Source organism: Phocoena sinus, chromosome 6, assembly GCF_008692025.1.
Source record: "Phocoena sinus isolate mPhoSin1 chromosome 6, mPhoSin1.pri, whole genome shotgun sequence".
In the NCBI taxonomy this organism is placed as follows: domain Eukaryota; kingdom Metazoa; phylum Chordata; class Mammalia; order Artiodactyla; family Phocoenidae; genus Phocoena; species Phocoena sinus.
Genome location: NC_045768.1, coordinates 2563883 through 2585570, shown reverse-complemented (window position 1 = coordinate 2585570; position 21688 = coordinate 2563883). Strand labels below are relative to the sequence as shown.

The 21688-nt window shown below is 56.5% G+C and overlaps 1 protein-coding gene and 1 long non-coding RNA gene across 4 annotated transcripts in view; one reads left to right on the top strand and one right to left on the bottom strand.

The window, feature by feature from the left end:
• Positions 1–7852: 7852 nt before the first annotated feature.
• On the bottom strand, positions 7853–9386 carry LOC116755918. The gene is made up of 3 exons (XR_004350495.1): positions 9303–9386; positions 8619–8797; positions 7853–8333 (listed from the first exon to the last, which is right to left on the bottom strand). It is a non-coding gene; the product is annotated as an uncharacterized LOC116755918 (long non-coding RNA).
• A 1118-nt stretch (positions 9387–10504) lies between these two features.
• BRD3 (bromodomain containing 3) overlaps positions 10505–21688 on the top strand; it is a 33123-nt gene continuing 21939 nt past the window's right edge. For 2 of the 3 annotated variants that reach the window (XM_032634009.1, XM_032634007.1), the window contains exon 1: positions 10505–10633. The gene's annotated coding sequence lies outside the window, so the exon portion shown is untranslated. Of the gene's footprint in view, positions 10634–12802; positions 12952–21688 lie in introns of those variants that run through there. The other variant, XM_032634008.1, reaches the window with a different exon arrangement.

The window sequence follows — 21688 nt, the reverse complement described above, 5'->3', positions numbered from 1 at the left end:
CTTCCTGGCTCACCATCCCTTGTAGCAGCCCTCGGTCCTTCTGGGTGCAGTGTCCTCTCACTGGAGTGTAAATTTCCGTGGTCTTCTGAACGAGGTCGAGGTCTCTTTGTGCCGAGGGCTCTAACGGTAATCTGCACAAGCCTTTCCTTTGCCTTAGCCCGTAAGCGACAGAGAACTGGGGCTGACAGCCGTGCTCTCTCCGTACGCCGCCATTATGCAGCGTTTCCGTCACCGCTGCCGGGAGCCCTGTTCTGTTCTATTGCTGCTCCTTCGTAGGTGACACGTTCCTCTCCGCTGGTTGTTTTCTCTCTGATTTAACTGCCCTCCAGCCCCATGCCCTTCTCCTCCTCACCAAAACCAACCTACTCAGGACCCCATGGCTTCTGAAGAGCCATGCTCCAGACCAGAGGCATTTCCCAAGGGTGGAACCATCCCCTTCTCTTTCTGCATTCTCCCTGTCAAGCAGCCGTCAAAATGAGGGTCAGCAAAAAAAAAAAAAAAAAAAGGGACTTCCCTGGTGGTCTGGTGGTTAAGAATCCGCCTTCCAATGCAGGGGACGCAGGTTCAATCCCTGGTTGGGGAACTAAGATTCCCACGTGCCGCGGGGAAACGAAGCCCGCCCACTCTAAAACCCAGAAGCCACAAGTAGAGAGCCCGTGCACTGCAACTACTGAGCCCGTGAGCTCTGGAGACAGCGCGCCACACTGGAGAGTAGCCCGCACGTCACAAGGAAGATCCCACCTGCTGCAACTAAGACCCGACGCAGCCCATAAATAAATAAATAAATTTTAAAAATGAGGGTCAGCCAGTAGCTTTTAAGTATTCTTATTATTGAGGTAAAATTCACCACTTTAACCACCTTAAAGTGAATGACTTCTAGGATATCCACAATGTTGTGTAACCAGCACCACTACCTAATTCCGGCACGTGTTCATCACCCCAAAAATCCCCTCACCCATCAAGCAGTCACTCCCCATTCCCCCCACCCGCCAGCCCACAATAACCACTAATCTGCTCTCGGTCTCTATGGATTCCCCTATTATGGATATTTCATGTAAATGAAATCATACAATATGTGATCTTTTGTTTCTGGGTATATATCTAGGAGTAGAATTGCTAGGTCATATGGTAATGCTATGTTTAACTTCTTCAGAAACTAACAAACTAGTTTCTGAAGGGTCTGCTCCATTTTCCATTCCCGGTAGCAATGTATGAGGGTTCCAATTTTTCCACCTCCTTGCCAACACTGGTTATCTTCCTCTTATTAAAAATTTTTTTGGCTATACCGCATGGCATGAGGGATCTTAGTTCCCTGACCCTATAATTTCTTCTAAGGTTGGTATAGTTTTATTTTTTATTTATTTATTTATTTGGTTGCACTGGGTCTTAGTTGTGGCAGGTGGGCTCCTTAGTTGCGGTAGGCAGGCTCCTTAGTTGTGGCATGCGAACTCTTAGTTGCAGCATGCATGTGGGATGTAGTACCCTGACCAGGGATCAAACCCGAGCCCCCTGCCTTTGGAGCACAGAGTCTTAAACACTGTGCCACCAGGAAAGTCCTGGGTTTATAGTTTTAGCTCTTACCTTTAGGTCTTTGATCCATTTTGAGTTAATTTTTGTATATGGTGTGAGGTAGGGGTCCAATTTTATTCTTTAGTATATGGATATCTAGTTATCCCAGCATTATTTGTTGAAAAGATTATTTTTTCTATACTTGTTAGTGTCCACATTTTTTATTCTTATAAGGACATCTGTCATATTGGATTAGGGCATACCCTAATGACCTCATTTTAACTTAATTACCTCTTTAAAGACCCTATCTTCAAATACAGTCACATTCTGAGGTACTAGGGATTATGACTTCAATATATAAATTTTGGGGCACACAATTCAGCCCATAACATGATCGTGTGTGTTTTTTTTCCTTTCTTTCTTTTAATATAGTGTATTACATTAGTTGCTTTTCAACTTTTTTTTGGGGGGGGTACTGTGCCATGACTTGTGGGATCTTAGTTCCCCAACCAGGGATCAAACCCATGCCCCCTGTGGTGGAAGTGCTCAGTCCTAATCACTGGACCGCCAGGGAATTCCCTCTGAGTACTGCTTTTGTTGTTGTCCTTTATGGGTAAGATTTGGTATGATTGGGGGTTTTTTTTCATTTGTTTGGTATTTTCTAATTTCCCTGTGATTTCTCCTTTGACCCATTGGTTGTTCAAGAGTATGTTCTCTAATTTCCACATATCTGTGAACTTTCACATTTTCTTTCTGTTACTGATTTCTCACTTCATTCCACTGTGGTCAGAGGAGATACCTTGTCTGATTTTAATCTTTTAAAAATTACCGAGACCTGTTTTGTGGCCTAACATATTGTCTACCCTGGAGAATATTCCATGTGTACTTGAGAAGACTATGTATCCTGCTGTTGTTGGGTACAGTGATCTATAGATGTCTGTTAGGTCTAGTTGGTTTATACTGTTATTCAAGTCATCTATTGCCTTGCTGATCATCTGTCTAGTTGTAACATCCATTTTGCAAGTGAAGTGTTGGATTCGCCAATTATTATTGTTGAACTGTTATTTCTCCCTTCAATTCTGTTAGTTTTTGCTTCATATGTTTTGGGGCTCTGTTATTTTGTGCATACATGTTTATTATTGTTATATGTTCTTGATGCATTGAGCCGCCCTTATCATTAGTTCATGTATTTCTTTGTTTCTTGTAACAATTTTTGTCTTAAAGTCTACATTGTCTGATATCAGAATAGGTACGCCAGCTCTCTTTTGCTTACTGTTTAAATTAAATATCTTTTTTTATTCTTTTACTTTCAACTTATTTGTTTCTTTGGTTCTCAAGTGAGTCTCTTGTAGACAGCATATAGTTGGATTACTTTTTTTCTTTTATCCATTCTGTCAATCACTGCCTTTTAATTGGATAATTTAACCCACTTACATTTAATGTAATTACTTATACAGAAACACTTACTCCTGTCATTTTGCAACTTATTTTCTATATGTTACACTTTTCCTGTGCTCCATTTCTTCTACTACTGTCTTCTTTAGTGTTAGATAGATATCTGCTACTGTACCATTTTCTTCTCTATTTTATGATATATATTTTTAGTTATTTTCTTATTGGTTGCTCTGGAGGTTACAGTTACCATCTTAATTTATAATAAACTACTTCAGATTAGTTTCAATAGCATACAAAACTTTGCTCCTATATTGGGCCATCCCTCCCTCATGTTGTTTACTGTTACAAATTATACCTTTATACGTTGTGTGACCACTGTCATAGATTTATAATTATTGTTTTATACAGTTGCCTTTTAGATCAGATGGAGGAAAAAGGGGTGTTGATAACCAAAATACATTAATTCTGACTTTTATATTTATCTATGTAGTTACCTTTCCTGTTGTTTATTTCTTCATGTGGATTCGAGTTACTGTCTAATGTCCATCCATTTCAGCCTGAAGGACTCCACTTAGCATTTCTTAAAGGGAAGGTCTACTAGCAACAAACTCTCTCAGTTTTTGTTTGTCTGGGAATACTTTATTTCTCCTTTTTTTGTTGTTTTTTGTATTTTGCTTTTTGGCCACACCACATGGCTTGCAGGATCTTAGTTCCTCAACCAGGGATTGAACCCACACTCTTAGCAGTGAAAGCACAGAGTCCTAACCACTGGATCACGAGGGAATTCCCTTTCTCCTTCTTTTCTGAAAGGTAACTTTGCCAGTTATATGATTCTCAGTTGACAGGAATTTTTTCCTTTTAGCACTTTGAATACGTCATCCTGCCACTTTCTGGCCTCCAGGGTTTCTGATGACAAATAAGCTGTTGATCTTATTGGGAAACCCCCTTGTACACAGTGAGTCACTTCTCTCTTTCTGCTTTCAGGATTTTTTCTTTGTCTTTTGAAATTTCGATTATAATGTGAAGAACTCTGAGTTTATCACACCTTGGATCAACTTTGTGAGCTTCTTAGATATGCAGACTCATGTCTTTCATCAAATTTGGGCCATTTTGGCCCATTATTTTTTTTTTTTTTTTTTTTTTTGCGGTATGTGGGCCTCTCACTGTTGCGGCCTCTCCCGCTGCGGAGCACGGGCTCCGGACACGCAGGCCCAGCGGCCATGGCCCACGGGCCCAGCCGCTCCGCGGCACGTGGGATCCTCCCGGACCGGGGCACGAACCCGTGTCTCCTGCATCGGCAGGCAGACTCTCAACCACTGCGCCACCAGGGAAGCCCTGGCCCATTATTTTTTAAAATATTCTTTCTTCACCATCCTCTCTCCCTTCTTCTTTTGTGACTTCCATTGTACATATATTAGCATGCTTGATAGCATTCCACAAGTCTCTTAGGCTCTGTCCATTTCTCCTCATTCTTTTTTCTTTCTGTTCCTCAGTTTGGATAATCTCAATTGACTTATCTCTGATTGCTTCTCCTGCTTGCTCAAATGTGCAATGGAACCCCTCTAGTGAATTTTAAAATTTCAGTTATTGCTCATTTCAACTCCAGAATTTCTTTTTGGCTCCTTTTTATAATTCCTCTCTCTGTATTGCTATCCTCTACTTGGTGAGATATTGTGTTCATGGTTCCTTTAGCTCCCGTACATGGTTCACTCTAGCTCTTGAGAATATTAACTGCTTTGATATAGAGTCTTTGTCTAGTAAGTCAGTGTTTGGGCTCATTTAGGGGCAGCTTCTATTCACTTTCTTTCTTTCTTTTTTATTGATGTATAATTGATTCTATTCAATTTCTTTTCCTGTGTGTGGGCCATACGTTCCTGTTTTTCTGCATGTCCACTTTTCTTGAAAACTGGACATTTTTAATATTATAATGTGGCAATTCTGGAAATCAGATTCCCTCCTGTCCAGAGGTTTGTTGATGCTGCCTCTGTACATTGTTGCTGCCGTCTGTTTGGTGACTTTTCAGAACCAATATCGTAAAGCCGAGATTCTCTATTGTGTGGCCACTGCAGTGTGTTTGATGAGCTTGGTGGTCAGCTAGGGAGTCAACAGAGATCTCTTCAATTACTGAGATGAAGCCACCTTTTTCATGATTGTCTTCTCAGTTAGTTTCCAGAGTTCAAATAAAGTTAGTTCTGATGGCTTTTGCCCGTTTATGTGCTGTTTCTGTGGAGTCCTGGGCCCTTGGAGCTCTCTGCTCTGCCGTTTTTGCTGACTTCACCTCAGCCAGTTGCTTTTCAGATCTCTTTGTCTTTGATGCTTTTTCAGTTTCTCGCTGATACATTCAAGTGTGGAGTCACTCGTGTTCATCCTACTTGTGACCTGTGCTTCCTGGATCCAAGGATTCATTTCTTCCATCTATTCTGTTAAAGTTTCACTTCTTATCTGTTCAAATATTTCTTCACCCCCTTTTCTTAATTCTCTTTGTCTGCAGTTCCTATTGGAAGGATAGCATAGCACCTCTTCCCTCTTTCTTTCTTTTTTTTTTTTTTTTTTGTTTCTGTTTTGTGGTACGCGGGCCTCTCACTGTTGTGGCCTCTCCCGTTGCGGAGCACAGGCTCCGGACGCGCAGGCTCAGTGGCCATGGCTCATGGGCCCAGCCGCTCCACGGCATGTGGGATCTTCCCAGACCAGGGCATGAACCCGTGTCCCCTGCATCGGCAGGCAGACTCTCAGCCACTGTGCCACCAGGGAAGCCCTCTTCCCTCTTTCTTAACTGAATTTTCCAATTTTTACAATATTTTCTGTCTCTGTTTCTCTGACCTTTATTTTGGTTGGTTTCCTCAGATCTATCTTTCAGGGAGCTAATTCTTCCTTCAATTTTGTCTAAGCTGCTATTTACCCTTCCTCTGAGTTTCAAATTTCCGTGCAGCCTATATTTTTGATTTCTAGCAGTTCTAGGATTTTTTTTTCCCAAACTCCCAGATTTTTTGGTAGTCTTTTTAAAAAAATTATTTTACGTCTTCAATCATTTTAAACACACTTATTTCATAGCCTTGGGGTTCCTTCTCAGAGGCAGATGACATAGGGAGGGGACACAGACAGGGCCATGGTGTCGCAAGACATCAATGCAGAAAGCTTTCCTGTGGGTGCAAAGCCAAGAAGGGCTGGTTACATCATCTTTTAAGCCATCAGAGCCACAGGGATTCCAGGGGCACCTAAACTTTGAGCGAGGATTCCAGGAGACCGGGGACCGAAGCACTTGAGAGGCCAACCCTCTCTCCATCGTATCACAATGATCGCCTCTTCAAACAAAACTCATTTTTCATTACATAGCAATCTGTTTGTCATGGGAAAACAATGATCAGGAAGAAAAATAAACTAAAATCACCCACAATCCTAGTTTCCATATTTAGCTGCCATGAGCCAACTAGCCCAGCTCCCCAGCTCCCTTCCTGACTTGATTTTTCTCCGTAGCACTGAGCACAGTCAGGCATACTGCAAATTTTACTTATTTCTGATAGTCTGTGCATCCCCGGGAGCACGTCAGCTCTGCGGCAGCTGGCCCTTTGTCTTGCTCCCTCTTGTACCTGCAGAGCTGGGAAGCGGGAGTGTGGGGCACCATTCCCTCCATCAGCACCTTTGGAGTGAACGAACAAATGCACGTGCCGTCTTATGAATGAAAATGTCTACTGCATTTACCCTCACAACAATCCTACAAGCCAGGTGTTTACTATCCTATTTCACAGACGGGTAGACTGAAACCCCCGGGGGCCACCACCTGTCTTCTCGCCCTGCCTCCTGCTGACCGTCTTTCTGTGGCATAGCCCACTCTCTCTCTGTTCACCTGAGCCCCAAGTCATGTCCAAGACATTTCCACACTGTGGTTTTAAGGACTTTATTATTACGTTTGTAATAATGATCTTTCAAGTTAGGAGCAGGAAAAACAGGGAAGTGAGATGGCTCACTCCAAGTTCCATCCCATCCCAGGGGCTCCCCATGCTTTTATAAGAGAACCAACTAACGTACTTGGGTGTTCGCGGCCTCAAACACTCACCTCATCTCTCCCACCCCAACGCAGCTCCTGGAATGTATTTTGCAGGTGAAATGTGAACCCCAGCCCCCTGGGTTCAAACCACAGCTCAGGCTAGTAATTTAACCTCACAGCGCCTTCATTCTCATCTATAAAAAGTGGGCAGAATTATTCCTGCTTCACAAAATTGGTGATTCAGGGAAATTATGTATGTAGAACGCTTGACACAGTGCGCGGCTCACAGTAAATGGTCAATATGTGATTGTACCGATATAAGTAGAAACCTTTGCTCCCCATCAGCCATAGTGCAGCCTTTGCTTGGTGGAGACAGAAATTCCTTTTTAGCTGTTGCAAATGCTGATCAGCCTCTGGGGGAAGGACTCATGCACACTAAACTTTTTTTTTTTAATTATTTATTATTTTTGGCTGTGTTGGGTCTTCGTTTCTGCTCGCGGGCTTTCTCTAGTTGTGGTGAGTGGGGGCTACTCTTCGTTGCGGTGCGTGGGCTTCTCACTGCAGTGGCTTCTCTTGTTGCGGAGCACGGGCTCTAGGCGTGCGGGCTTCAGTAGTTGTGGATCGCAGACTCAGTAGTTGTGGCGCACAGGCTTCAGTAGTTGTGGTGCACGGGCTCGGTAGTTGTGGCGCACGGGCTTAGCTGCTCTGCGGCATGTGGGGTCTTCCCCGACCAGGGCTCAAACCTGTGTCCCCTGCGTTGGCAGGTGGACTCCTAACTACTGCACCACCAGGGAAGCCCGAGAACTAAACTTTTAAGAGACTCATGTATTAACTATAAAGCAGTAACATAACTGCTCTGTGCCTCCAGGGGCATCGTGGGTGAAGACCGCAGGAGGCAGCAGGAGGGAGCCGAGGGACGGGCCCTAGGCTGGCCTGAGCAAGGGTTTAAGGCCAACTGCAAGCTTTAAGACCATGGCTTTAATGTCTGCAGGGCTCCAGTGGGGGAGATCGGGGCAGCTGCCTTAGCTGGTAATGGTCTGGCTATGCCAAGTTTTGCAGATGGAGCCTGGAGAGTGGGACAGATGTGCAGAAGAGAAAGTTTATTCACTCAGCAAATATTTATTGGGCACCCACGACATGCCAGACCTATTGTAGGCCCTGGGGGTCTAGAGCCCTGCTCTCAGGGAGCTGCCATGCTGGAGGGTGGAGACAGCCAATAAACAGCCCAGTAATAAGAGACCAAGGCAGAGAGGTGAGCCACGACCAAGAGGGGCCAGAGGCCCAGCCTGCATCGTCTTTCCCCTCCCACAGCTGCAGGATGACGTCCTATTTTTAATCCTCCTTTGACAGATGAGGAAACCCCGGTTGGGGAGATTAAGTGGCTGTACCCCAGGCACACAGCAGTCCACGGAGGCCCAACCTCTGGCACTGAAGCTACAAGAGCCTGGAAAGGGAGAAGACGGTGGCTGGTGGTGGTGGCGGGGGGGACAGTCAGGGCCACCCAAATCCCTTCCCAAGAAGCCCCCAGGAGGGGCTCCTGCACTAGGCTTGAGGGGTAGTTAGCCCAGGGGCTGAGATGCTCAAATGTGAGTATCGGTCACATTTCTGCTACAGATTCTGCCTCCAGAGATTTCTCCAGCCTCAGGGAAGATCACTCCACCGAGCTCCCTGGGCTATGCGTGAGCGGGCACGCAGCATCGGTGGTCATGGGGAAGGGAGAGGCAGAGACCTAGGTCCTTCCATCAGAGCCAGGCTCCCAGGGTGGCCCAGGGTCCTGCTCTACTCCTGGGAGGGACTCCTCAGGTCAGCGGCAGGGCAGATGAGGCTCATCAGTGTCCTGGGCATTCGGTTGGCAGCCTTGCCAGCCTGGCTGGTTCGGGTGGCCTCTGTGTGCGCTCCATCCAAGCCCTGCAACGTAAGACCGGGTGGAGAAGCTCTCTGTTTCGGCCTCGTGAGGAGAGAGGTGGGATCGTTTCTAGCAGTGAGGTGGAACATGCTGATGGCCAGAGACCCCAGAATGTCCAAGAGAATGAGACCCAGGTGGAAGGAAGGGGATGTAGCCTTGGAGGTGACTAAAACAGAAGTCTGTAAACTGGAGTACCAAACTCGGGCTTCGGGAGGGATGCAACCAGGATGATGGTTCCGAAGGAGTCAACCTGCAGGTCCTCGCCGTCCACGCTTCCCTCTTTCGACTTTCTCCCACTTTGTAAACTAAAAAGGCAAAGGTCTTCCCCAGCCAGAGTCTGGCATCCGGGGCTGTAGGAAGTCCTGTGCTCCCAGGAAAGGGACAGTGGGGAGGGTGGGGGGAGGTTTTGGCCTCTCCTACAAGTTGTGTTTCCCAGGACGCAAGGCTTTGGCATCTCAGCTCTCTGTGACCCAGGGCCACTTCACCCACCTCCCAGAGTTGCCTCACCTGTAAGCCGGGCACAGAAGGCCTGTCCTGGGTGGGTGTGGGGCTGCATGGGCTCAGCCGAGTCGTCATTCACTTTAATGTTATAAAGACGTGTGTGTTTGCGGTAGTAGCCCTCTTGCGCAACCTAAAATAAACCCAGTTACCCCAGGGGCTTGGGAGGGGTTCAGCCCACACGAGGAAACTCGACCTTGTAGTTGGCAGGTTCAGTGGGTACCAAGGAAAACTTGTTTTGTTTTTGACTTTTTATGGGGGTTTAATATACACAACGTGCGTCCACCTTAAGTAACAGCTGGATAAAAACTTAATGTATACACAGGAGGAACTGCCACTGAAAATAAGATCTGAAACGTGTCCACGAGCTGAACCTTTCAAGAATACAGAAAAAGGACCAGAGTCCCCAGTTTTTACCTTTGTGGCCCACTGCTGGAACCTCAGGCTAGGGACCTTTGACCTCATTCCTGCCCCTCACTGGGCAGATGGGAAAAGAGGCTGGGGGGCCAGGTCTCCGGGAAGAGTCGGGAACATCCCCTGCTCCTCGCCAGCTACTGGGACTTGGCGCCCGCTCCCATGACAGCGAACTCGGGGGCCCAGGCCCTGGCCTGATGTGGGAACGGGAGGTGGGGGGTTGGGGGAGGTAGGTAGATAGGGGCGCGACCGAGCGAGACTCCTCCCCGGGCGGGGCCGCCCCTGCGCGCGCGCCGACGCGACGCCCCGCCCCTACCCTCCTGCGCGCGCCCCCGCCAAGCTAATTAGGCACGCGGTTTGTTTACAAACATGGGCGCCCGGCAGGTACGCGCCGCCCAGACCATGCGAGCCCGAGGTTCGAGGGCGGCCCCCCCGGACTCCGGGGTCCTCCGGTGCGGGCGGCAGCGGCGGGCGAGCGCTGGCCGCTCTCCCGCCTTTTGCGCGCCTCCCCAAACAGCAGGAAATACGTCCAAAGGCGCACGTTCCTTGCGCGGGAGGGCGCGCGGGAGGGCCGCACCGGGTCCCCGAGTCGCCGCCGGCGCCGCGCCCCGCCCCCGCGCGCCCCCCGGCCCGGGCCCGCTCGCGGCCGGGTCGGCGGGGCGGGCGGCGGGCGGGGGCGCGCGGGGCGGGGCGGGGCGGGGCGCGGCGCCGGCGGGGCCGGGACATGTAGTCCGCGCGCCATGGCCTCTCCTGGGCGGCCCCGGCGCGGGCCCGGCCGCGGACTACGACTCCCGCCAGGCGCCGCGGCGCAGCGCATGAGCCCTGCTCGGCTCCGGCGCGTCTATTATGCTGCCGGGGCCGGCGAGCCAAAGAGGAGCCGGCCGCGCGGGCCGGGAGGGGACGGCCGCAGGAGCCGCCGAGGCCAAGTACGCCTTTCTCTTGCTTCCTTGCGCGCGCGGGGCGGCGGGCGGCGCGGGTGGCGGCGGGCCGGGCGGGGCGGGGAGCGCGGCCCCGTACGCCCCGCGCAGGCCGCCGGCGCGTCCGGGGAGCCGGGCGCCCAGGACGCCGTCGCCGCCTCCGCCTTTGTGCGCGGCCACGATGCAACAAAGCGCGGCGGCGGCCCGGGGTCGCGACGGCGGCGGCGGCGGCGGCGGCGGCGCGGGCCCCCTCCCCTCCGCCCGCGCCCTCCCGGCCGCCCGCGTCCCGGGCTCGGGGGCGTCGCCGCGGCCGGGGCGCGCAGCCCGGAGTTGGCACGGCCCGCGCGCCCCGCGCCAGCGATCTCCCGCGCGCCCTCCCTCACGGAAAGGATTTTTTTCCCCCTTTCCTCCGCCCGCCATCTTTCGAAGGGGGGATCGGGGCGGACGTGGAGGGGAAGGTGCGCTTCGGCGCCACTTTCCCCGCGCCCCTTTCCCCGCGCCCGTCCCGCCCGCCCTGGCTCCTGGCCGCGGGTCTCGCGCGGGGGCCGTCGCCGCGGCCGGGGCGGGGGGCGAGGCCGGGCCCGGGAGCGGGCGGCGTGGCGTGGAGGCCGCTTTCTCCAGAGTTAGGGGCCCGAGCTGACTTTGAGCCCTTTGGAGTTGCTGGGTCGTTGCAGCGCGGCCAAGAGAAGACCCAGTTCCCGTTTTGAAATCAGCCCGAAAAGCGCTTAATCCGGGCGAGGTTGAGTTGCGGGAGGAACGGGGGTGCGTGCCCTCCTTCCCACTCAGGGTGGGCCGCGGCCTGACAGCACGGCACAAGCTCATCGGGGAGAAGTACTCACCCCAAACCTCACACGGCCCCCCGGTCCTCGTGGGCTCCCCGTGAATAAAGCTGGGGCCAGGGGGAGTCCTCTTCCTCCACCGGTTGCTCATCCGGGGGCAGGCCGGGGTGGAGGTCTTGGGCCGCCTCCTTTCCCTCGGGGCCAGGGGGCAGTTTTGGAAAGATGAAAGTGGGGGTACGGAACCGGTCCGCCTGGAGACCCACGTGGGGCGGTCCCGTGGTCCATCCTGAGGGTTCCCGCCATTGGGCCCAGTCCCTGACCATCCTGTGATCCTTCATTTTGGCTGAAAGCTTTCTACTCAAAAGTGCATAACTGGGGCTGCCCCCGTGTGTTCCCTGGGTTGTGGCTGCAGAGTTAATGGGGAGGTGGCATTGGGTATCAGTGAGCAAACTGGCTGGAGGGCGGAAGGCAAGTAAATGAAGGAGTCGCTCTGGCCCCTCCTCCTCGTGCCCCCCCCCAAGTGAAGACGTAGAAGAAAGTTTTTTTTGTTTGTTTTTCTTTTTTAATCCTGCTGTTGTAGGCCTTCTTCCTGACTCTTTCTTTAAAATAGGGGTTCTTTTCCTGGGTCCATGGAGTGGCCCTGGGGAGATCCTGAAATCTACGCAAAGTCGCCTGGGCGGCATGTCTTCTGGGGGAGTAGTTGGCTTTCAAGGGTAACAAGAAAAGGCCTGAACCCGTGCAAGGCTGAGTCTTCAGGAGTTAGGGACCTCCTTCCTTGCCTCCCTCCCTCCCTCCCTCCCTCTCTCTCTCTCCCTCCCCTATCCCTCCCTCCGTCCTCTGGCAGCCCTGAGTGCGGCCTCTCATTTGCAAATAAAGCTCTGTGTTTGCCCTTTTCTGTCTTGAGGCCTTGATGTGTGCTGGTGGTTACAGATCGGGAGAGATAGGGCACACGGCATCTGGGGCGGGCGGTGTGGGCCATTTCGCTTTGACCTTTCTGGTAACCTCGGGGGCCCCAGGACTCTGGAATCCCGCCCCAAGCAGCTTCTCAGAAGCTTCGATCCAGTCCCAGCCCTGCCACGGGGACGTCCGGGGAGGAGGGACGGGCAGCACCAGGTCAATTTTTGTTTTGTTTTTAGAAAGTGGAGTAATTGCTTTCTCTCCACCACAGCCCGCGCGTGTTTGGGAAGTGAGCTCTGAATAAAGGGAGAGGATTTGTAAATATTCTGCTCCTGCCTGCCTGGCCCAGCAGAGCGGTCACGGGCAGAAAGTGAAAGTGGGCGGGGGGGTGGCGGGGTAAAAAGCGAACCGCCTACCGCCCGCCGCAGCCGGCGGCTGTTCCTGCGCCCTCTTCCTCCAGGCTGGCGAGTTGCCAGCTGCCCGAGCCCTGCGCCGGGCAAGCGGCGAGGCGCACGGCCATTTCCTGGTTCTCGGTGGCAGAGCTTTCCCTGGGGAGTGCTGGCCGCGGCCCCGAGTGGAGTGGTTGTTTCGGGACCAGCGGGCCGGCTCCAGCGTCTGCCTGGACGGACGGCGGCTCTCCGTCCGCCGCTGGTGGGTCCTATTCTCCTCGGGAGAGCGGCTCTCATCCAGTCCAGGGGGTCCAGGGGGAGCTGGGCCGGGTCGGGAGTGGGGGGGGGGGGTCCACCGCCCCCCAGCGAGCGGCTGCATCTGGCCGCTTGCTTCAAGCCTCTCTGCAGGTCGCTGGATTTTGGGGGCGGTCGTGTGGGTGGGTGAGTGAGTAGCCTGGTCCGCCTTTCCCGTCTCCCCACGTGATGGTCTAGCTGTAAAGCGACAGAGCCCCCAGGCAGGGCCCACAGACCCTGCATTAGCAGGGCAGTATCTAGTCAGCATTCCTTGCTTCCGAAGGAGACTTTAGTGAATTGTAGCAGAAAGCAGCGTCCTGCTGGCCGTATTCCTGCCTGCTGGGAACTTGTCAGGGGAGCCCCTGCTTGGGAGCCTGCCCGCCGTCCCACCCGAGGCTCTGCCCCCTGGTTGCGGCAGGTGTCAGAGCAGCGCGCACTGCCCATTGTGCTTGGCTCGGGGCTGCTGGTAGGTGCCCGGGCGGTGAGTGGCTTGTTGCATCTCCTCAGCCACCCCGCCCCGCCCATTGTGAATCCCTTTGGCACCTGCACCCCTGCTCCGGGTGCCTGTGGTCCTGCCTCTGAGAAGCACGGGCCTCTTAAAGGCAAAGCGTCGCTTTCTGGATCTGGAGCGGAGATGACGGTTACCTGTGTGGGGGTGTCTGTCCAGAGGCCCGAGGCTCTGCTGTGTCAGTGCTGTGGGTGAGCGTTAATTTCTTTTGCCAGGTTTTAACTATCCCACAGGAGAATCAGTTCTCGACCTAACTCCTTTTTTAGGGCCTTTATGACCTCGAGTTAGAACCGGCAGGTGCACTTGGGGGGAAGCCCCCCTCCCTTCCTGCTGCAGTACTGGGAGAGTGCACCGGAAGGTCACGAGGTGCCTGGGAGAGTCCTTTCGCCGCTGCTTGGGAACTGCCACTTGGGATGCGGGGTGGGGGGCCTTCAGGTGCCCCAGTGGGATTTTTCTGCCAGTGCTGGAAGCTGGGCTCGGTGACCCGTGTGGCAGCGTTTCCACAGTGATGTTCAGGAGTGTGATCCGGAGGGTGTTCGGGGGGGCTGGGGGTACCTGTGTCACAGGTGTCAAACCATGGTGAGGATCTGGGGCTCGGGGGTCCCCGCCGAGGTCCCCGGTACGCGGGGGTAGGAACGGCCTCGCCTCCTGTGAGGCCGAATGCGCGTCGTGTGGCGGGACCCTCGTGACGCGTTATCAGGAGGAGGCGGAGCTTGGGGGCAGCCTGGCCTGACGGTGTCTCAGAGATGAAACTTGGGAGCAAAGGGAAAGGAAGGGCAGGAACGGGGTGCTGCCCAGCTCCAAGCCCGCTTGCGCTGTCGGGCAGAGCCGTGGTGGTGCCAGCCTGGTGCTGGAGGCTGCTTGTTAAGAGCTGGGGCCCTGCTGGCTGTGCACCCCAGATAAGGCGCACACCCACCCTGTGCTCTGTTGTCTTAGCTGCCACCAGGCTGTCGTAGGTCTGGGGTGGGGAGACACCAGTGACCGTGTGACTGTCCCCTGGGATGACAGACACCCCCCCCACGCCCCGCAGGCCGGGAGGGGCTGGCTGCAGGATGCGCTAAGTTGCGAGCACCCGGGCTGTGGGAAACGTTCCAGCGACGGCAGGCCAGGGTGCCCAGCCTTTGGGAGCCTGAGCTAAGCCTGGTGCTGGTTGCCGGAATGGGTGCCGGTCCCTCTCCGGGGCCCCCAGGCTCCGGACAGCCCTCCCGTGGGAGCACCTGCTGTTCTGGAAAGGCGTGGGCACCCGGGGAATGTGTTTGTGTTGGGCAGGGTCGGGGAGGTGAGAGCCTAACTCGGACCCTGGTTTACCGAGGCTGCACCATCCTATCCTCGGCCCCGCTCTGGGCTGGCGCCGGCGGGCTGCCCTTCCTGCCGCTGACCCCGAGGGGCAGCTAGGGTGACGGGTGGGGAGGGCTGGCTGCCCCTCGACATCAGGATCCGGCAGTGGTCGGGGGCTCCCAGTCTGCTTGCCTGCCGCTGTGCCTCTGGGCTCCGTGGCCTCCCAGGCCCTCTCCGCCTCATGTGCCCTCTGTTAGGTGGGGTGATGGGGTCAGAGCTTCCTTCTGAGGGCTTCTCCCTGGGGTCTCAGGTTGAGAGGGACCTGGGGGGACAGCCATTTCCTCGGTCTGGTCTGGGATACAGTGCCTGGCTCGGGGTTTTCGGGGTTGCTAATGCATACGCGTGGGGCGTTGAATGGGGGGTGTTCTGTTGGGACGGGCACAGAACACCCCCCGTGGGTGACGACAGCATGCCGAGCCTTGGTGCTCGCAGGGCCGGGTCCCCCCGTAAGTGCATGTGACCGCCTGACCCCTAGCAGAGAGGATGGTCCCCCCTTTCCCTCTCCAAGACAAAGTGTGGTGCCAGTCACGCTGTCCTCACTCACTGTGTCCCCTGAGGACCTTCCCCTTCGAGTGGTGGGTCCCTCACCCCCCTCCCAGAAGCCCCATGGAGCTTTACATGCCCCCCACCCCGACACACACACACACATCACACACCGCTGGTACAGCAGCGTCTTGTGGTTTTTCAGTTGGTTTTTCTTTTGGGTAGGTTGGTTGAAAGGTGGGAGGAGACAGAGCCTCACAGAGGTGGGGCGGGGGCGGCTGGCCGGACCCCCGCTGTGAGCAGTGAGCCCCCCTCAGCAGGGCTGGCGACGCCCACCAGAGCCGGTATCTCGGGTCCACGGTGAGGCCGCCGACGTTCTGGCCAGAAAGGAAACCTTCAGAGGCTGGCTTCCCCGAGGGGGGCTGGCGGGCTGGGGAGAAACGTGGGGCATCAGGGAAAACTGGATCGAGAAGGAGCCTTAGGTGCTTGGGTGCCGGGGGTGCGGAGCCGAGAGGACATGGTGGCGTCAGGAAGGGGGACCATGGCTGCTGGCCCCTCAGTGGGCCAGGCAGGGTGCCTCAGGAGACCCCATAGGCCTCGGGGTGCTGCAGACGTTCCGTGGGACCGATGGGGTCCCTTGCCGGTGGGGAGCAGAAGTGATCCAGACCAACGGTGGGCTTGGGGCCCTGGTTGGGGCCAAGGCGCTCCAGGCAGAGCCCCTTCGGGCAGGGGGTGGGCAGGGGGTGGTGGCCAGCAGGGCCCAGTGTGCGGAGGACCCCCGCTCGCCCACCTAACGTCCCCTGGGGCCCCACGGGAGGAGGCAGTGGGCTCCGTCTGTCACTGAAGCCGACCCTGCCTGCACGGATCCTGTTTCCTGAGGCCCGGCTGCCCGGGGGCAAAGGAGCTGGGGCGGCGGGCCTTGCCCCTTCCTGCAGCTCGCCGCCCCCCGTCTCTGCGGGATTGTTGCAGGAGCTCCGGGAGGCAGTGAGGGAGTGTTTTTTTTTAATGAATTTATTTGTTTTATTTATTTATTTTTGGCTGCGTTGGGTCTTCGTTGCCACGCGCGGGCTTCTCTTCGCGGTGGCTTCTCCTGTTGCGGAGCATGGTCGCTAGGCGCGCGGGCTTCAGTAGTTGTGACTCGTGGGCTCTAGAGCACAGGCTCCGTAGTTCTGGTATGCGGGCTCTGTAGTTGTGGCACGTGGGCTCAGTAGTTGTGGCACGCGGGCTCAGTAGTTGTGGCACGCGGGCTCTAGAGCACAGACTCAGTAGTTGTGATGCACGGGCTTAGTTGCTCTGCGGCATGTGGGATCTTCCTGGACCAGGGCTCGAACCCATGTCCCCTGCATTGGCAGGCGGATTCTTTTTTTTTTTTTTTTTTAATAAATTTATTTACTTATTTATTTTAATTTTGTCTGCATTGGGTCTTCGTTGCTGCGCGTGGCCTTCTCTAGCTGCAGCGAGCGGGGGCTACTCTTCGTTGTGGTGCGTGGGCTTCTCATTGCGGTGGCTTCTCTTGTTGCAGAGCTCGGGCTCTAGGCACACGGGCTTCAGTAGTTGTGGCTCACGGGCTCTAGAGCGCGAGCTTCAGTAGTTGCGGTGCACAGGCTTAGTTACTCCGCGGCATGTGGGATCTTCCCGGACCAGGGCTCGAACCCGTGTCCTCTGCATTGGCAGGCGGATTCTTAACCACTGTGCCACCAGGGAGGTCAGGTGGAGGAGTCTTTGGGGTTGGGGGGACGGCGTTGCTCACAGCCTGGCTCTGCTTCTGACTGGATGGCCTCGTGCCCCTTGATCTCTGAGCCTCTGCCCCCCCACCTGGAAAGTGGAGCCCACGTGACCCACACTGACGCCAGGATGGGGCCCAGGGAGTCGGGGCCGTGTAGCATCGGGCCCCCCAGGGGTGCCTGACTCACCTGATCCCTGAGTCACCCGACTAAGGAAGGCCGGTGGGTCTGAGCAGGGCGAGAGGGAAGGCGGAGGGAGCGCAGGCCCTGCCCCCCCCCCCAGGATGGTGGAGTCACTCCCTGGCTTTTTTCTACCTCTGATCACCCCTCTGAACGTCAACACCCCCTATAAGCCTCCCCTCCTTCCTGAATGTGGCTCAGGACTTCCCCCTTCAGGCCCAACGCCCTCCAACCTAGGAGCCTCCCGAGGACCCCCTCCACCTGCTTCCTCCTCTGACCCCGGCCTCATCCCCGCCCCGTGGCTGGAGGCCCTTCCCCTGATGCTGGTGAGTGAGGCTCTTTCTGCCCTTCTGTCCGGCATCCTCCATCTAGCATCCCCTCGACACCTGTTGGGGTCCAGGCTGCCCAGGAGTGCCCTCCTCTGCCTGCTGTGGTCCTGTCTGTGGCGGGAGGGCCAGAGCTGCTGCCGCTGCGTTTTCAGGGTGTTTCCCACAGTGGCACCTGGACAGAGGTCCCCACTCTCTCCTTGTTTGTCCAGGACCCTGAATAGCCCTGGTGTCCAGGCTCTTCTGATGTGTCCTTCTGGGCTGAGCGAGCCTACAGGGGCCGCTTCTCTGCACTTTATTTCCGATTCCAGTTCCCCAAGGAGGAATGAGATGGGTCCCAGAGGATGAGTCCAGGGGCGGGGAGATGGCCATGACCTCCGGGTCCGCCTGCCCTGGTCTGCAGCCGGGTGTGTCCAGCTCCCGTGAGTCCCTCACGGAGTGGCGAGTGTGTGACTCTGGAGGGTGGGGTGACTGGCCTGTGTCCCCCGCCTGCCGCTGGCCAGCCGTTTGGCTTTCTGGACGCTTCCTCAGGATCCCACCAGAAGCCCCGTCTCTGGGTTTTCTCTTGCTGTTCAAGGGCTTTTGTGGTCTGAGCATTTCCTCTCTGGGTGGTTTCGAGGGAAGGTTGTTTTCACTCTGACCTTCGCCCCGTTTGTGGTTCCGCCTCCCACCCCGTCGGGCAGCCCCGGGAGGTGGGGGTGGGGGAGATTCTCTGGGCCTCAGTTTCCCCTCTGAGGGGTGGGGCCCCGTTCCTGCCCTCGGCCCGGGTGTCCCCGCGCAGTGCGCACCACCGGCCGGGCCAGCAGATCCTCAAGGCTCCTTTCCGAACCCCACCTCCTAGAAGGCTGGTTTCCAGCTCAGCCGGTGTGGAGCGGGCCCGGTGGGCTGTGACGCCGGTGAGATCGGGCTGCATGTCTTTGCCCGCAGGAGATGAGACAACCCCGTCCCGCTGGGGGCTTGGGGGTGGTGAAGGGGAGACTTGGTAACTTGCGGGTTTTATACGTCTGGGTTTAGGGCGCTGGGCTCTGTCACCTGCACTGCCCCACCCGGTCCCGGGTTATCCTGCCTGGGTCCATCTCCCCCCACCCCCTCACCTGTAGTCCTTTGCCCTGCCAGGTGGGGGGGGGTGTGTGGCACGAGGAGTAGGGTCATGTCCCCCAAATCTCGCTGTTGCCGTGGTGGTGGGCAATGCAGGGTCCTGAGCACCCAGGGAAAGGGGGCATCACCCTCTTCTTGTGGTGGGGCAGGGGCTTTCCAGTGTGGCCAGTCGAGAGACAGCAAAGGCTCCCAGAGTACTCAGCTTCTGCCACGAGCACCCCTGTTCCGTCCTGTCCCCTCCAGACCCCCGCTCATTTCAGCCCCCTTCCCACCTCCCCGTTTTCACGAAGCAAGCTCCAGGCACATTTCCTTCGTAAGATGTTTGGTACCCACGTCTAAAGGACAAGGGCTCTTTAAGAGTTATAAAAAGCCACAGCACCACCGTCACCCCCAGAGCTTGACGTTGGATCCCAGAGATGGTCCGAGAGACGGCGTTGCCTCACTGCCCGGCAGGTGCTTCTCACAAACTGGCCCAGGGCACAGGCGCTGGGGTCGGGAGCCACCACCTCGCCTGCCCCGCCTTCCCTCTCGCCCTGCTCAGACCCACCGGCCTTCCTGAGTCGGGTGACTCAGGGATCAGGTGAGTCAGGCACCCCTGGGGGGCCCGACGCTACACGGGGAGGGGTGAGCTTTTCTCCTGATTCTTTTGCAATGAAAGCTGACCCTTGACAGCTGATACAAGGCTGTCTGTGGTCCTTATTTACTCGTAGACTGAACATTTGTATGTTTCCCTGCAGAATGTCGTGTCTGATTTGGTATGTTATCTCAGACCCAGGGGGCTGGGGGTGTCTCTGGGAGACCCCCTCCCCCCACCCCACGGAATGGTGCACTGGCTGGGTTCTGAGACCCGAAGGGTTCACTCAGGACACACCTGGCTCGGGGAGAGCGGCTGTCAGGCTCTGGCCTGTCCCACGAGGCCGGGGGGCGGTGTTTGCTCCCCCCGTTCCTGGTGGGCGATGCCTTCTCGTGTCCGAGTGCTGGAGAGGGGATGTCAGGTGTTCCCGGGGCTCACGGGCTGTCCCAGGAGGGTGGGCGTCTGTGGGGGCTTTGCTCCCGCCCCCAGGGGGCAGCTCGACAATGTGGTGAGAGCCTGAGCTGGCACGCCACCTGTGAGCTCTGGGTGCCACGGGCTGACCAGGGAACCCGGGGTGGGGTCCCAGCCGGACCTTCTGTCTGCTCCTTCTGTGGCCCCTCGTGGTGTCTCCGCCCAGCCTCAGTGGCTTGGAACATGGGAACGGGCCGGACCCTTCTGGTACCCACCCCCCACTCTGAATCTGCCTTGTTTCCCTTGATTTGGGGGCCCGTGGGCACCCCCCTGGGATTCCCTCGAGGACGAGGTCTGGCGGCCCCCATGGCAACTTTGGGTCCCCGGCTGGTGAGGCCTGCTGGGCAGGGTGACCAGGCCTCTCTCCTGGGTGGGGCCTGGCATGGCCTGCGTTCCCGCGAGGGCCCAGCGCCCACCGGGAGGGGACCGGCCCGGGGGGAGCTGTGGGGAGGAGCAGCTTGCTCCCTTGCTCTCCGATGGACAGGCCGCCTCCGTCTGCACCTTCGTCGTCTCCTGCGCAGCTCGCCGGCTCCAGCCAGGGCGGCTCAGCTGGGTGGCCTGTGGTTCCCTGCCAGGACCACGTGGGGTCGGGAGGAAGGTGACGGGTTGCTCCTGGTGCGCCGGGACGTGGCGGCTGGAAGTGGGAAGCTGCATTTGTGTTTTAAACGGGTCCATCCCATTGCATAGGCTGGGTCCATCGCAAGTGTAACCTCATGGTGTCTTCATGGCATGCAGAGGTGGGTATCCAGGGACCCTCGGGCTCTGTCCCTTTGCTGTGGCCCCTCCCTGCGTGGCTTGGGAACCACAGGCACCTCCGTTTTTCCACCCGAGGGGCCAGTGTCACCCAGCTCTCTAACCACTCTCCGTGATGTCCCTGGCCTCCCACGTCCTCGTGGGTGGGGAGCCGTGCCTCCATCCGTGGGGCTGCATTGGGGGCACTAGACAGCTGATGGCCATGCTGCTGGGGCTCAGCCAGGAGGGGAGCTGGCATTGGACCCCGGTGTGGCAGCACCAAGGGGGCGCTCCCCGCTGCCCTTCTGCGTGCTCCTCGTGTCTGGGGCCCTCTTTGCATCTCTGGCCGGAAGTTAGGATCAGGCCAGGGACTTGGAGGGGCACTGCTGGCCTGTGCCTGCCCCCAGGGCTCACCAGGTGGCCTTGCCGTTGGTTGCAGTGGGGTCATCTTGTTCCTTAGCTGCCCGGCTCCTCCTCTCACCCTGTGTCACCCGTGATGCCAGGAGCCAGGTCGGGGAGGCACGGGGTCCTGGGCTTATGTCCCAGAATCTCCATGTGGGCAGGCTCAGGAAGTAGCCCGGGGATGGAGGGGCCTCAGCTCTGTCATCTGTGCGATGGGCCTGGTCATTGACCTCATAGCACCACGTGGCGTCTCACCCTCAGCAGAGGTTTGAAGGGCTCCTGGCCGTGGCCGACCACCCAGTGCATTTCTTGGTGCTTCTCCAGGAAGCACGGTGAGAGTCTGTTCCTGTGCGGCCGGGGGACCCTGGGCGCGGGTAGTGGGGGACTCCCCCGCAGTCTCCCCTTCCTGTTGCTTCAAACCCCCATGTCCCTCCACAACTCTTGTCCGTTACTGATGGCGGTTCAGGGCTGAGCCCTGTGAGAGGGTCAGCTGGTAGACTGTTTAAGTTCCAGCTTCTCTCTGGAAGCAGCCTGTGCCTTCCGGTCTCAGAATGTGGCCCTGACCCCCGCCCAGACCGGGAGGCTGACGGACAGCACAGCTGCTGGCGGCGGGGAGCTGGGCGGCACCCTTGGCATCCATCCTCGTCCCTCTGCTGCCCCGACAGGTGGGCGCTGGGGGGATTTCTCGGCCCTCCGGGCGACACGGGGGTGGCCGACTGCGCCTCCCGCCGGTGGCCCTGCCGAGGTCCAGCCAAGACTTCGGGGTCGTCGCGGCCCCTGGATTTCCCCTGGACGGAGCACACGGGGCTGCCTGGCCTGTCCCCAGACTCTGGGGCAGTGTCATGCTTGGCCATGTTTGTACATTTTTC